Here is a 15,660-nt window from a genome sequence, read left to right as displayed (position 1 = left end):
CTTTCTCATTCTTTCTTTTCCTTCCTAAAAAAGCTAGAAAGAAATGGCACATTCCTAGGCCCCTTCGTACTTGTTTGTGTATCTGTATTACAACAGCAGTGCTTAGCACTTGCATAATCTCGCTCCCCTGCATAATCACTGTAATCATTTATGCATCTGTTTTATAACGGGAGAGGGTCAGATTCTGAGGTGGTGCAGAGCAGTTCTGACTTTCCTCTGAGCTTGGCTAGCACTCAGCATCACTCCGCAGTCCTGATTGTGAGCTGCGTTTTGTGTGTTGAAATGCAGAGCCAAAGTCTAGCAGATTTGAGAACTGCTTTGTGTTCCTTTGATTTCTCAGGAGTTGGTCAGCTTTGGGAAGGGACAGAAGTAAAAGGGCAACACAGCTCGATCCTGGCTCCTCCTCTCTCTAAACATTTTAGGAAAAGTGAGCAGGCAGAGGTTATACTTCCTCAGAAGGAGGCAAGCTGAGGCCCGGTGCCAAAATTACTTCCCTGAGCCCACAGATCACAGGGTGACTCAAGAGCCTAGGAGCTCCTGACTGTCTTCTGCTCATCTTTCCAGACTCCGCTGCACTGCAGATACACCTGCGATGCTGAAAGGCCCTCTGTCCTAATCTGAAGATTGACAAACTGCTGGTAGAGGGAGCATTTCCTGCCACGTTTCTATATTAAGTAGCTGTTTGGATGCTGGCTGTAGCAAGCAGAGATCCTGCAGAGACGGTGTGAGCAGTGTCTGTGTTAAAGAGGTCAAAGAGCTGCATCATCCACAGTCGGTGCGGTGCTGAGCCCCATGTGCAGCACCGCAGCAGCCCGAGGGGCCGCGCCACAATCTTGGGGTGGAGCTCTTTTCCTCCTTCATCCCTCCTTTCCTTCTCTCACTCCTGACCTAGTTTATTAGTGTTAATTTTATTAGTGCATCTGCTTCATTTTTGTGATTATTAAATGCTTTTGGGGCTTCATAATTTGATTATTTCAGTGCCTTTCTCAATATAATTGAAGCTCAAATTAACGTAGCCTGAAAACATACTTTATTCTAACTTGATAAATCTTGCACAGCTAACCAATTTATGTTAATACTTTTTTCCTTTTTTGCAACCTTGCGCTTATGTAATTTGATTAGTGGTGAAATCTTTTTATTTTGTATTTTTTACCCAGTGGCTGAAGCTGGCATCTCTCTGCTAGGTCTTCTTATATTTTAATGCGTTAAACATTTAATGTTTTGGGCTTAGTATGACATATCTCATCTTTTGGATAGGAGGGTGGCAATCCAGTTGGGCATCTACTCATTGTTTCACTCTGTTAATTTGCATCATTGACTTCTGCTGTGCCAGATTCTCTTACAGTACCCCTTCATGTCTGTGCTTTCATATTGTTGCTAGTTTGGCTTGTCTCAGGTACTGTGCTACTTTCCTCATTCCTTTTCTGTGCCATCTCTTTCAGTCTTTCATTTCCTGCTGCATTTTTTCCCTTTATCATTCATTGCTGCTATGAAATAGAATTGCTTTCCTGTGGTATGGAAGGAAAGTTTCCTTTGCCAAAAAGGAGAAGCAAAGGCTGGGGGTCTTGTCAGAATTCACCTCAGGGCCTCCTGGGTTAAAAAGCCTAAAGTTTTTGATGGTTCACCGTGAGGCAGCTCAGAAGTTCTTTGTCTCCAGAGTGACAACTTGCTAAAACGTAGTCCTAGAAATACAATGGCACACTTTCCTCAACCTGTTCTTATTGTTCCTACATCTATAGTAATGGTTTTGTGGTGGTTATACCAATCTTGTCATTGATACATGGGGTACATCTTCGTAGACAATTTGAGTCACGTGTTAGTGTATTGCTGATAGGAAGGATTTAAATTGCAGCTCAGCTGAAGGCCTATTTTGATATCCTTGATGGTAGCTTGCAAAATTTTGTAGAGCTCTAAGTTGGCAGACTAGTGTAGATGACTGTAGAATGTGCTGTAGACCTACTTCCACCTGGAAACTGGGAAAACCTGACATCTGGTTGGACAAGGAGTGGAATAGACAGTAAGAGTGAAGGCTTATTGTGCATGCTGTAGTGCCCCAGAGAGTTTCCATTACTACTTTTGATGCAGTGCAATGTATTAGCACAGGGTACAAAGCTATAGCATCCAGTCTCATGTGCTGTGGGATTTGTCTTTTTCATTTTCTGTGTAATCAAAAGGTACAGAACTGATTGCATTTGTTCTCTTTTCTCAGTGTAAACTCAAACACTAGAGGAGTAACAGTGTGTTATGGTGTAAAAAGGACTTGAAATCTTGATGGATTTTTTTTTGTAATTAAAAGTAGAATTGGAAATAGCAACACGTTTTCTGTTTGTTGTACTGATGCTTCTCCATTTTCTGATAAATATCAGGTTATGAGAAATAAGCAGCTATGGGGGTCCATGGCTCAGGGGATCGGTAAGTGGCTTTAGAGGCTTTCACCTTCAGGTTGCCGGTTTGCATCTAGCCCAGGCTGGCGGTGACCAGAAGTCACTGGATTTGCATTTGCAGGCTGGGTCTATCACCAGTCACCTATGAGCAATTGGCAGTAATCAAAAGCCTTGGTGTTTTCCTCAGGGAAACCAAAACCAAGTTAAGGCCTTTCTTGTAGAAGCTCTCCCCTGAGAACGGAGTGAAGGTGATTGAGAGTGATGCGGGAAGCTGGATGAGGCCTTCTGCGATCCCCAGGCTCTCTGAACATGCAGGTGATCTTGGTCAAGAGAGTTGGTCAGCTGAGTACCTTTTATTAGTAACATTGGTACATTTAAAGAATGCCCAGAAATGGTCCTTGGCTCAGAACAATTAGAAAACGTTCCGTATCAGGCTCTTCCAAGCAGGTAACTCTTTCATTGTATCCTTACTTTTTAACGGGCTCTAAAACTTCAAAGAAAGAATATCAGAAATACTCTAATTTAGAAGTGTATCATGTGCAGCTGGGTAGAATGTACAGAATTTTAATGAAAAGACATTTTAAAGATGTCTGGATTGATATTTTCACTTTAAGATATGGTTACTGAAATGTAAGTTTGAATGTGCTTGTGTTTATTCTCTCCTGGAGCACTTTCCAAAATGCATGTGAAATGGAATGGTTGTGCTTACAGGACAAGAAAAAACCATTTTTTTATTTAGTTTAAGGAAGTGTTCAGCACACAACATTTCAAGCATTCACTCCTTCATCTTTGTACTTAGTTTTACCTACTGTGCCAGAAAGGGAGAATGTTATTTTTGATCGCGTGAAAAAAGGAAGGAAGTTATATAGTGTTTTCTACAAAGTGATTTTGTTTTTTTGTGTGACAGGGATTCTTTAGTTGGTGAAGATGCTAGCTTTCATGTAGTGAAAGCCCTCTGTCCATGTTAGCAAGTAGATAGTAGTGGTACCTCACAAAGATTACACTTGTGATCTCACATTTTCAATAACATTTTTAAGACAGTAAGAGAAAATCATGCAAGAAAACTGGAGGCAGGATCCAACTGGGGCTCACAGATGAGGATTTTAAAGATGGGATGGTCTTTTTCCCTTTCAAGGATTGAACATTCCACTTCCAGTGAAGACTACTAGACTAGTTCTTTTATACAAGTTGAACATCCCAGATAGTAAGCTGCAGCATTGGTATTTGGTACTTGTGCTTTCATCCAGTGTGAAAGACAGACAGGAAAGGCCAGCCTGGAATTCAGATTTGTAAAGATAAAGGGGCTGTGCCTGTTGTGCTGGCCAAGCAGATTTTAAGACTTTACTGTTTGGAATTTTCCTCTGCAGGTGGAAGGAGGAGGGAAAATCTGTCCTAATGGTGCCCCTGAAATATAGAATAAAAATAGCTGCATGATAGGGACAAGGAACTGTGGATTTTTCTTCATAATATTAGTAATAATGCCATAGTGAAGTGTAATTTCATTTCTGCCATTTAAAAGCCTATAAAGCTGCTAACATGGTAAATAGGTTATTAACATTGACAATGAATATCACTAGTATCATTGAAATTTCTTTTAATTCCCTTAGTATCTCTTAAATGCTCAGCATAATGTCCTGATCCTAAGTTTTCGATCAAGGGAATCATATCCTATACTTTCAGAAAATAAGTAAAACTTCATTTTCTTCTTTTTGTCATTACAGTGAGTATTTCCCAAGAATAGCAAATTAATAAACATTTTACTGCAGTATACAGAGATCTGTCCACCAAATAATTTATTTCACTTTGCTGCATTTGGGATAAAATTAGTTTTCTTTATGAACAGTTAAACTACTATCAAAATGGCATCCAGAAATTCTTGTTCTTAATTAAGCTGGTAGTCATTTTTCTAACAAAGGCATCAAAGAACATCTTGAATGTACCTATTTGATTTTCATGCATGCACATCGGCAGTAATTCTACTGAAGTTTATGGGGTTTAACTATCAATGAAAGCAGCTTCAAAACAGCAGACTGAGATGAAAAATAATTGAGTGATTTGACTTTTTAATTTGTCTTGTTTTTAAGATATTTTAGTATCATTTATACCTTTCTATGCAGAAAAGTCATTGCAAAGCTACAGAAATAAGCAAAGAAGTTGTGTTTGTATGCTCCTTTCAGATCTTAAAATGCTCCAAGTACAAGGGTTTTTAATTTGATAGCGCATTGTGGCTATGTTCTAGCAGAGTTTTAGCTGTTTTAACAGTATGCATCAGTGGTGTAGGGCAATTGCAAAATGACAGAATAGAGCAGAAGGTAATACTGCAGAAGTGAAATTTGATTTATACTATCCTGACCTTTTTTGAAATGCACCATCTTTAAAGGACACCAAGAGTTCTCATCTAAGCGATGGGTATCTTCAATATCCTATGTCCCTTTTCAGCTTGCTAGATCATTTTTAACATATATAGCAAGAGCAAAAAGCCTTACCCACAAAGTTGCACAAAATCATAGTACTGTTGTGAGTACAGAATCAGAAGGTCAAGGATCTTCTGTTGTCTTGTTAAGTGACTGTGTCCAGGTCATTTAGGGTGAGTCCTCCTGAGGTGTTTGAGTGTTGTGACACTCTGTGCCTCATGGAATTGGTCTCCTGGAGCTGTGGAAGCCAGTTTAGTTATGTAAAGGGAGGGCAGTTTGGTTCCTAGGTGTTCTTTAAAAGCTTGAGTATGATGGAGCACCATGAGATAAATGATTCTGTTTGGACTGTCCAGTAGCACACAGGCACATGGAAAGGGCCTGACTGTCTTTGTGGAGTACGTTATATTTCTTTATGACTCAACTGATCATCTGAAGACTGGGATTGAGAATGCTTCTTTTCTCTCATGTATTTAGGCTGTAACCTCCTTCAGGCACTTAGTTGTTTGCTTATTGAGTGCTCAGGAAGACAGCTGTAGTCCCATATAGGGTGTCTCTTTGAACTGGGCTGTCACAGTAGTAAAGACAATAAGTACTACCTGTGGTATCTGCATTTTCTTCAACTGTTTTTATCAAGATATGTGTTATTTACTTTGTATGGTCAGATGGAACATATGGGAAGGTAATGTCTGGGCTCACATGAGAGTCATTTTGCGTTTTCTTAAGAGCTACCACAGGTAACTGAGTTGCATTGTTATGTGCGTGTGCATAAAGTCCCTTTTCTTGGGAAAATATCTCAGTGACAGGCCTTTGCAAGAAGTTGTCTGTTCAGCCACTGCATTGAAGTGATGCCTGTGGCGTCATCTGACTTAGCTTTGCCACTCTGTGTATTGGTCTTTGCTCTCCTTTCCATTAGCCAAGCATGCAATTCAGCCAGCTATAATGTTTTCAAAAACTCAGTTCAGCACAGAATGCTCTGTGGCACTACTGGCTTTGTATTTGAAAACCTAAAAAGCTGTGAATTGGATACTAAAGTTCACTTCTCTTCTACCTTTTTCAATCTGTGTCAAATATTCCTGAATTTGCTCACTCCTGCAACATGATACTGACAATGGAGAAGGCAAATAGTTCTTAGTTTTCTTTTGAATTTTCAGTATTTGAAGGAAACTTGCCAAGTGAAGCTTAGTGCCTGGGTCCAGCCCAACGCACACTGGAAGGAATGTTAGTTCTGGTCAAAGACATCGCAGCCAGTGCCAAGCATTTTTAAAAAAGATACTTAAAAATGCAGAGCATGGGTTTGGTTTTCTTTGATTCTACATCTAAGTCATATTTTTACACAGCCACAAGAGTAAAACATTACTTTTTAAACCTATGAAATCTGTACACTCATGTTAGAATCCAAGGGGAAAACAAACAAGTCTGCTAAATATGGAAAGGCCTTGTGAAACTATGTTAAGTGAGCCAGCAACACAGAAAGCCATTTCTTTTTCTCCTTGATTAAAGGTTTGAAACACTTTAGTCGTTGCCCTGCTCTGGATCTGGGAAACACTTCCTAGATCCTTTGCTTCTTAGAAGCAAAGCTGAGTTCCCCATGAAACGAAGAGGCAAAAGAACAAAGCCCAGCCTGTATACGCGCAGCTGCGTGTGTGTGCTGCAAGCTGTGTTTTATGATGAGTCCTGCATTTGAAATTATCATTCAGGGCTATGACGGTAACAAAGAGGACAAGGACTATGTTGCCAAGAGGACCAAGCAGGCCCTTTATGGGTTTGTGGTTAAAAGGAGAAGGTAGCAGCTCTAGGTGGACAGTTTGAGCAATTGAGTTGTGATGAATTTCTTGCACACTGGGAGCTCTCTCATTTGGAATGACTAGTCATCTTCTCAGAAGATTATTTTGTTTTTTTTTTTCTTCCTGTTCTTTTTCAATCCCATGTATTTATAGAAACAAAGGAATTGAGATTTCCTGGGTCGAATCTACCTGTTCTGGGGTTTTCTTTTTTCCTTTATTGACGAGAGCCAAAACAACAAAGTATAGAAAGGGATCATCTTACCTCCCTAGTGACATAGGTTTATTTAGCTGCTGAGCAGAGGAGATGGAAATTGTCTCTATTTCTCAAAGACAGGATGCAGTGGAGCTACTGTTTGAGTCTTGCTGTGCTAGATTAGATTATGCCCAGGTAATAAGTGACTGACACCACACTTTTCAGTCTGATTTTTGTAATTCTTCTGAGCAGTTCTGGTCTCTCTGCATTCCAGAACTCCAGAGTGTAATAACAATATAAAGTTGTACGTGCAGTTTTCAGTTTTCCAGATGGCATACTTGTAAAGGGTTGCCTCAAGCAAAAGAAGTTATCTTTCAACTGGCAAAGTAATACTCTGATACCCACATATGGTTTTATGTTTTGTAACTAAGTTCATTAAATGTGGAAAGGAAAAACTTCGAGTTCTAATGACCATACTTAATTTTTAAATAGTTTGTATTAATAGAACAAATAGAATATGCATGTTTATATATATGCCTTCTGCCAAGAAAACTACCAGAAGACTGAAAACGGAACTGTTGTTCCACAACTTTTTCCTGAATGTAAATCACAGAATGATACAACTCAGTTTTTCCAGCCACAGTTCGGTTAACTTCTTGAAGAATGGTATATGAGAAGAAAACAATGCTGGAAGAATTAGCACTTCAGGGTCTCCTTTCATTCATCAAAGAGATGTGTTTTCAAGCTTAGTATAGTCTCACACGTGCTGCCATCAGCAAAATCATTACATTAAGAATTTCCCAAAGTTAGTAGAGAATTAATGGAGACGTGCTCTGAAACTCCAAAGACAATCACAAAGATGTCAAAGATCTCCTTTGATCTCCTGTTTGTTTTCCGTAATTCCTCTGATAAAGGCACAGATTCTTCACTATAACCAGAACAAGGCATGATTTTATGAAGCAGCATTCTGCCACTAAGAACACTTCCCAGAATAAGCCCTTGACTTTAAGGAGTACAGTATAAATGTTGTTCTGACACCAAAGAATGAAGTTGAGTTGCTAGGTAGAATTGAACCTGTGTTGTTATTTCACCTGTTTGAAATTCCTCTTCCTATTCCATGGTTTTTATGTTTTCTTAGAGAACACAGGTTTTTCTCTTTATTTATCCTATCAGATTTTGGTGTGAGTTGATGAGGGCACAATTCCATACTTCAAGAAAAAAAAAACAACTACTAAGTTTATTTGTCACAGTGTGCTAGCATGCTTAGGGGATGCCTGTTTGATCCAGTCCAAGTTGTGATGGTTTTGAGAATTGGTAAGCATGCTTTAGGCCAAATTGCTGAAGGCATTTTGGGATGTAAGTATGTGATGCCACTTCTGTGGAAAAGAAAGCTCCACTGGTATGCAGTAATCAGGCACCTCTTTCTCAAGCTTCATACTGGAAGAAGACAGCTTCTATTTTTGAATATTTCATGGTTGTCACAGGCTGTGTCAGATTTTATCTTTCTTCTTCGTATCCTATCTTGCATTTTTTCTGTTGATTATATATATGTATTATGAAGAAAGAAGTTTCATTCCAGGTTTTGAGTTTCGAAAATATGTGAACGATTTGACTGAAGAACCATCACAAATCTGTCTAGGGGCGTGTTTTGATTTTGTATCATTGCTGGCTCAGTGTTCTTATATAGTGAGCGCTCTGCCAAATCTCAGTTGATGAAATTAGATATTACAGACCAAAAACTAGGAATATTACAGGTTAGGTTAATTTAGGAAGGAATAAAGATGGCCATCCAGCTCCATGTGAATAATTTTTTTTCTGAGAGAAACACAACAGTTTGCTTTGTCTGAAATGCACATAAAGTCTTTGAGAGAAAGAATGAGATCAGTTGCAGGAGTGACAGGAAAAGATATCTCAGAATACCTGTTTATTACCCAGAGTGATAGACAACATGCTAACTGTGAGCCAGCAATAATCTCACAGCAAAGAAGGCCAACAGCATCTTGGGTTGTGTTGGTAGTGCTGTCAGCAGGCTAAGGAAGGTGATCCTTCTCCCCTGCTAAGCTCTGACAAGATGCATCTGGAGGGTTGTGTCTGGTCCTGGCCTCTGCAGTAGAAGAGAGATGTGGACATACTGAGGGGAGTCCAGTGGTGGTTAAGGACTTGGAACCTCTCTTGAACGGGGTGAGAACCTTGAGAATAGAAGGCTAAGATGGATCTCCTCAGAGTGCAAAATTACATATTGGGGGGAACAAAGATGACAGGTCTGAACTCTTCTCAGCAGTGCCTAGTGACAGGACAACATTCAGTGAGCGCAACATTGAAATATAGGAAATTCCTTTTAAACATAAGAAGTAACTCTTCTTCTGTGACAATGGTTAAACACTGAGACATCTTGCCTGGAGGGGTTGTGGAGTCTTTCCATCCATCCAGAACCCAACTGGACGTGGTCCTGAGCAGTGTGCTGTAGTTAACTCTGCACAGAGCTGGAAGGGTTTGACAAGACAGCCTCCAGAGGTCCCTTCCCACCTCAGCCATTTCTGTAATTCTTAAGTGTACAGTATTGAGGAATAGAGAATGTTGGTTTAAGAGACTTTATCATAGTAACCTGTGACTTCTGGCAGTTTTAGCTTGTTTTATCTACTTGTATAAATGAAAGTGACAGTAATAAGTTTTCAGTAAATAGAGAAAATTCCAGGGGCTAGTGATTCTCTTGCTTCTAAATGATTGCACCTGGCACTGGGAAGATGTTTCTCCATTACGTACAGAGGAAGTATATAGACTCTTGCCATGTGCTCCAGTGTTACGTGTTTGGCAGAGGGTATGCCAGGAGATATGGACCCGCAGGTACCTTACAACATGGTAGGTCTCATCATTTCTGTCCAGTTGGCAAATAACTTAAACAGCACTTTATCAGGGCTAGAAATTAAACATTTGGGCAATGCTAATTAAGAAAATATGAAAATGTCTTGGGTACATTGTTCCCTACTTTCAGAGGAGGCAACACACTATGGATATTTGGTGAAAAAGAGAGAAGGACACGTTATATCTTGACACTAGTTTTTTTTTTTTTTTTTTTCCCTGTGAGAAATGCTTGTGTTCAGTATTCCAAGCTCAGGCAGAATTTGCTATGAATCACAATTTATTTGATGCTTTTGCAGAAGTGGGCAACCTCCAGAGTAGAGAGGCGTGCCAGACCAGAGAAACACAACAGTTTATATTTCCTGCTTCCCAGCGCAAATTCCCTCCCCTGTTTCCTCACTGGTTGAGGACTCCAGGGTTCACAGCTGATCCGATGCTTCCAATTCCCTCAGCAGATGTCCCACCCCTGTTTACTGCTTGATTAACCCCTCCCTATTCTCCTCCTATTCTTGTTTAGTTTTTACCTATAATGGTATGCTGGGATAACCTCTCATAGTTAACCTTTCCCTGTGGCTGTCATTCAAACCACAGAACTGGTTTGTGCTAGTACATCTCCTGATGTTACTCAAAAATGCAGGTCTTCGTTTCTGCAAGCAGAAATATATCCTGTAGCAGAGTTCTATGGCACTTCTTTGGACCTGTTTAGAGTCATAACATCTTATTGTTATGCAAAAACATTTCTTTCCCCATGCTCCCTGGCTGGTCGTACCTCAGCATTCAGAGTGTTGTCAGTTGTATGTTTATGATTATACTTAATTGCAAAACAATTTTCCTATTGATTCTGCATTGGATGGTTTTCTTCGGGCAGTTTGCTTCACACATCATTGATGGATCAGCTGTACTAGTTCTCAGTCATTGCCCAAAGTTTACAGATCTGTTTCTTTTGACTATTTTTTTTCCTCACTTTTTTTCCCTGTTAGATAATACTAGTTCAGCCTACATTTAGTACTTATTTTCCAATAACGAAACACTACGTGAAGTGGGACAATATTATTTGTTACTTGGCATTTTAATATCCTTTCAAGTTCAAAAATAAAATGATTTGAGGAAAGTCAGCCTATAAAAGCTACCTATGGGCTCTGCTCTTTGTGCTGAAGAACAGTTTTGTGGATTAAGGCCAAGAGGCTAAATGTATATTTAAAGAATGTATCCTCTTGTATTTTTTCCTACTAAAAAAAGGCTTTGAATTCTCAACAAAGGATTTTATTTTGCAGGTTACTCTCTTTCACAGTCTCTGTTCTGCACTGCTTGAAGTTTCAGATTATCTGAAGAGCTGGTCATCTTTGAAATCTGACCTGAATAACCTTTTTCTGTAGAATCCAGTAGTACTAACCAGTCAGAATAAAGAGATGGTGCAAAACTTTGGCACAACCGATGAACAGAATTAGTATTGTATGACAGTTTTATATGATGCTGGAATAGTAAAATCATTTTTTGAATCCTACTGAAATGGCATTTGTCAGTTTTTCAAGCAAATATTTGTTAAAATGCTTGTAATAAATGAGGTGCGTTACAGTCCCAGGAGGAACTGAAAAACATGAAAAATTCAGGAGGATTTCATTCACCCTCTTTGCAATTGTTTATATTGAAAGCTTGTGGTCTATGTTCTCATTAAGTATGTGAGGATGTTCATATTGTCTACATAACATGCTCAAATTGTTGGATGACTCACTTGTATGAGTGACTGCTGGTTCTCTATACTTTTCACCTTTTGCATTTGTTGTCGTTGCTTGCATTTATTACATGCTAAATGCTTCAAAACCAGCACAATTGTAATTGATGAGTTAATAAAAAAACCAAATGTACTGGACTTTATACTAGGCAGGTAGGGCATGCTAGTTCTAAGCTCTGTGCACATCCACTGCCAAGAACAGAACATAGATGCTTTCTGTTATACTATTAAGAGCATATTTAATTAAGACAAAATGCATAATTATGCTTTTCAGTGTAACATAGTTCCTTCCCAGATGAATCAGAATTTAATGTGATGGTCTCCTTAGGTGTTTGCTGAATATTCTATTCTCCTCCTGCGTTACTTATTCATGCTCTTTCAGAGTCTTAATTGCATACAGTGACACTTTCAGAGATGATGCAAGCACATTGTACCATAATCAAAAGTTTTGCTCACGGATATTCCATATTAAATATTAAAAGGGCAAGCGTAATGGTTACTTACCTTAGTTGCTTTCTTCTCCAGAAATATATCCTTTATCAGAACAAGACAGTGCCTGGAACTTCAGTGTATTTCTTGTAGATAGAGTATTTGGGGAAGAAGAGACCTTAGAATGTGTGATCCTTGGGATCCACAAAACACTTTGCAAACACAGTGCTTTCTTGCTTTATAGCTGCACCTTCCTCTGTGGCCAGAGACTCTCAGAGACAACAAGGGTATTGTGTTACAGAAGAAGAGAGCGAGTGAGCTGATGCTTAGGAGAGCGTAGCCCTTTAGACCAGATGTCATGGGAAAGGAGAATAAAGAGTGGGATCAAGGCAGAATCTGGCTACCTTGTTTTACAGAATCACTGAATTGTACGGGTTGGAAGGGGCCTCAAGAGATCGAGTCCAACCCTCTGCTAAAGCATGTTCTCTGGAGTAGGGTGCACAGGCAGGTCTTGAATATCTCCATGGAAGGAGACTCCACAACCTGTCTGGGCATCCTGTTCCAGTGCTCCGTCACCCTCACAGGATGAAAGTTCTTCCTCGTGTCCAGCATGAACTTCCTGTGTTCCAGTTTGTGTCCATTGCCCCTTGTTCTATTGCTGCATGCCACTGAAAAGGACTGCCTCCATCAACTTAACTCCCACATTTTTAGATATTTATAAACAGTGACAAGATTCCCCTCTCAGCCTTCTCCAGGCTCAAGAGTCCCATGTCTCTCCTCAGCCTTTCCTCTTAAGGGAGATGCTCCAGTCCCCTTACCATCCTTGCTGTCCTCCAGCTGGACTCTCTCCAGAAGTTCCCTGTTTTTCTTGAACTGGAAAACCCAGAACTCTAGATTTGGTTTCACCAGGGCAGAGATCTCCCTCAACCTCCTGGCCACATTGCAGAAAACTGCTGGCCTTCTTGGCCACAGGAGCACACTGCTGGCTCATGGCCAACCTGTTGCTTACCAGGACACCCAGGTCCTTCCCTGCACAGCTCCTCTCCAGCAGGTCTGCTCCTGACCTGTACGAGTGCATGCAGTTGTCCCTCCCACAAGTGCAGAACCCTACACTTGCTCTTGTTGAACCTCATCAGGTTCCTCTCTGCCCAAAAGAAGGGCTTGTCCGGGATTTGAACCCGGGACCTCTCGCACCCTAAGCGAGAATCATACCCCTAGACCAACGAGCCAGCTTGAAGTAACGCAATGATGTAATTGTTGAGTCCAACTCCTGGCTCCACACAGCACCACCCAAAATTATATCTCGGAGAATGCTGTCCAGACACTTCTTGAACTCAAGCAGCTTGGGGCCGTGCCAGAGAAAACTGCTGAAAAGAGAGGACAGCCTGCTAGATTATATCATGCCTGACTATGTCAGAATTTTTATATTTAGGTATGTCATTGAGTTTTCACCGAGGTCTGATTAAATCATGGCATGGCAATGTTGAGGCATTCATGAGGCAGGTTTGCTAAGTCGAATCTGAACTGTAGCTTTGTACGGTTGAGGTGCACTAAGGAAAGCAAAATCGGCAAAAAATAGTAAAATGTATCTATATATCAGTATGTCAAATTAGTCAGAATTGTTGGTGTTCTCTCGACATATTTAAAATAATATAAAAATAGACCTGAGCAGGTCCAGAGGAGGGCCACAAAGATGAGCACCTTCCCTTCGAGGACAGGCTGAGAGAGTTGGGGCCCTTCAGCCTGGGGAAGAGAAGGCTCCGGGGGCACCTTACAGTGGCCTTCCAGTACCTGAAGGGGGCCTACAGGAAAGCTGGGGAGGGACTTTTTAGAAGGGCAGGTAGAGACAGGATGAGGGGAAATGGCTTTAAACTGGAAGAGGGTAGATTCGGACCTTTAGATTTAGGAAGAAATTCCTTACTGTGAGGGCGGTGAGACACTGGAACAGGTTGCCCAGAGAGGTTGTGGATGCCCCCTCCCCGGAAGCGTTCCAGGCCAGGCTGGATGGGGCTTTGAGCAACCTGGTCTAGAGGGAGGTGTCCCTGCCTATAGCGGGGGGGTTGGAACTAGATGATCTTAAAGGTCCCTTCCAACCCAAGCCGTTCTGTGATTCTGTGAATATCCTTATTATTAAACCTGTTGTTATCTGAGACAGCAAAGATTCACAACCCAGTGAAGATCTGGGGGTTCGCTAGCATGTATCCTTCTGTTCCTGTGAGTTTAGCTCATTGAGATCTTTTGATGTTAGTGCTGTGTGTTGTAGGAGCATGCCTCCCTGAGCACTGAGGGAGAAGTGCTGGCACTACTCTTGCTTTGTGGCAGCCTCATTTTGCACCCTGAGGGCCTGTGGCACCGTCTGGTGTGACATTCTGTTAGGCCACCAGGAAGAGAGGGAAGCTGCTTGTTTTCTCTCCTGCCTTGGCATTCTTCTTCAGGCTGCTCTTCCAGTGTTGTGCTGTACTTAGTAACCCTGAAAATACTACTTCAGAAACACAGTGTGTCTTTGTGGGATATATACATCTCTATCTATATGTAAATATACAAATGCATATTGTTCTGTAGATGTGATCATGCTTGGAAGTAATACTCAGCTCCACTAAGCATAGCAGAGATATTTTTTTTAACAACAGAGCCAGAGTTTGGGAGAACTATCTGTGGAAGGGTTTGTTCAGTCCTTGTTGTGCTGATGATCTGCCCTTCAGTTCGCAGTACTGACTCCAGATTCAGCATTGTAGATTGGTGACAAAGTGCTCCTACCTATGAAAATGCATTTTTCAATATGACATGAATTAACAGTAATACTTTACAGATGAGGCAGAGAGCATCTTGACTTTCTTGCACTTAGGTGCACTTAAGAGTGAAGCGACAACCACCAAGGCACATCTACTTAACTCTGACTGCGTACACCATAAAAATAAATTGACTCTTCTAATTATATTCAGAACTGTAGAAAGCTGTTGCTGCTTCGGATTATTTGATCTCTCTGGGGAAACTTCCTTCAAACATAACAGCCTACATTTCTACTTTGTTAATTATAAAGCTGTGAACAAGAAAATGCGAGACAATCTCTACTATTCTTAGTGTAATAGTAACTTACCAAAATATTACTGCCTTTATGAGTCCCAGTGGAAGATCTTTCTTTGTGGAAAGAAAAAACCTATTAAATAAATGAGAAAATATTTTCCAAACGTATTAAGCAAATAATCAACATGTATTTATCATGGTTTCTTCTAAATCCATGCACTTAGGTTTTTTTTGCAGGGTGGCTCATGATCTTTTTTTTTATGTACCCTGACCAAAGGAGATGTTTATTCTTTTGAAACATTACCTTGTGCATTTTCTGCAAGTAAGGACAGATTAAAAATTATTCTCTTCTTTTCTGCTGATTTAGAAGATCAGCTGGGAGTCATGTAGAGTAATACTTCGCTTTTGGCTGCTATTGAGGCCTTTCATAAAGATGAAAATTTTTCTTTTGCCTTCTTATTGGAATGTTTTTGAGGGTTCTTAAATAATGAAGTTGTTATAGGCCTTTTATTGCTTAAAGGATCTTTTCTGAAAGATGAAAATCATAAGATGTCAGACAAAATGCATGGAGAGGTGTGAACGCTTTGTGTTGTCTGTCTGGAATCCAAAACAGGTGAGGGTCCTTGGAAAGATTTTGAGGCTTTCTCCAACAGTGTGTCACATTCTTGTTTTCTGCATTGCCATTAATTATTTTCAGATGGCTTTTCCATTGTGTTTGTTACAATCCAGGGCAGTGGCTTGCATGGATGTATTTTCCCAGCTCATTCTTAAGAAGGAAGACAGGAATTGCTCTGTGAGACTTAGGATTTTTAATGGATGTACAGAATCTTGTCTTTTTCTA

At 40.4% G+C, this 15,660-nt stretch overlaps 1 protein-coding gene and 1 non-coding gene across 10 annotated transcripts in view; one reads left to right on the top strand and one right to left on the bottom strand.

The window, feature by feature from the left end:
* Nucleotides 1-15,660, top strand: part of FARS2 (phenylalanyl-tRNA synthetase 2, mitochondrial) — a 288,269-nt gene that overhangs the window by 102,835 nt on the left and 169,774 nt on the right. The gene's annotated exons all lie outside the window — the stretch shown is intronic.
* Nucleotides 12,953-13,024, bottom strand: TRNAP-AGG. Its single transcript has one exon. It is a non-coding gene; the product is annotated as a tRNA-Pro (tRNA).

The sequence above is a fragment of the Numida meleagris genome, chromosome 2, assembly GCF_002078875.1.
Source record: "Numida meleagris isolate 19003 breed g44 Domestic line chromosome 2, NumMel1.0, whole genome shotgun sequence".
Taxonomy (NCBI): domain Eukaryota; kingdom Metazoa; phylum Chordata; class Aves; order Galliformes; family Numididae; genus Numida; species Numida meleagris.
The sequence above is the reverse complement of the archived record's forward strand: the minus strand, read 5'-3'. Positions and strand labels throughout refer to the sequence as shown.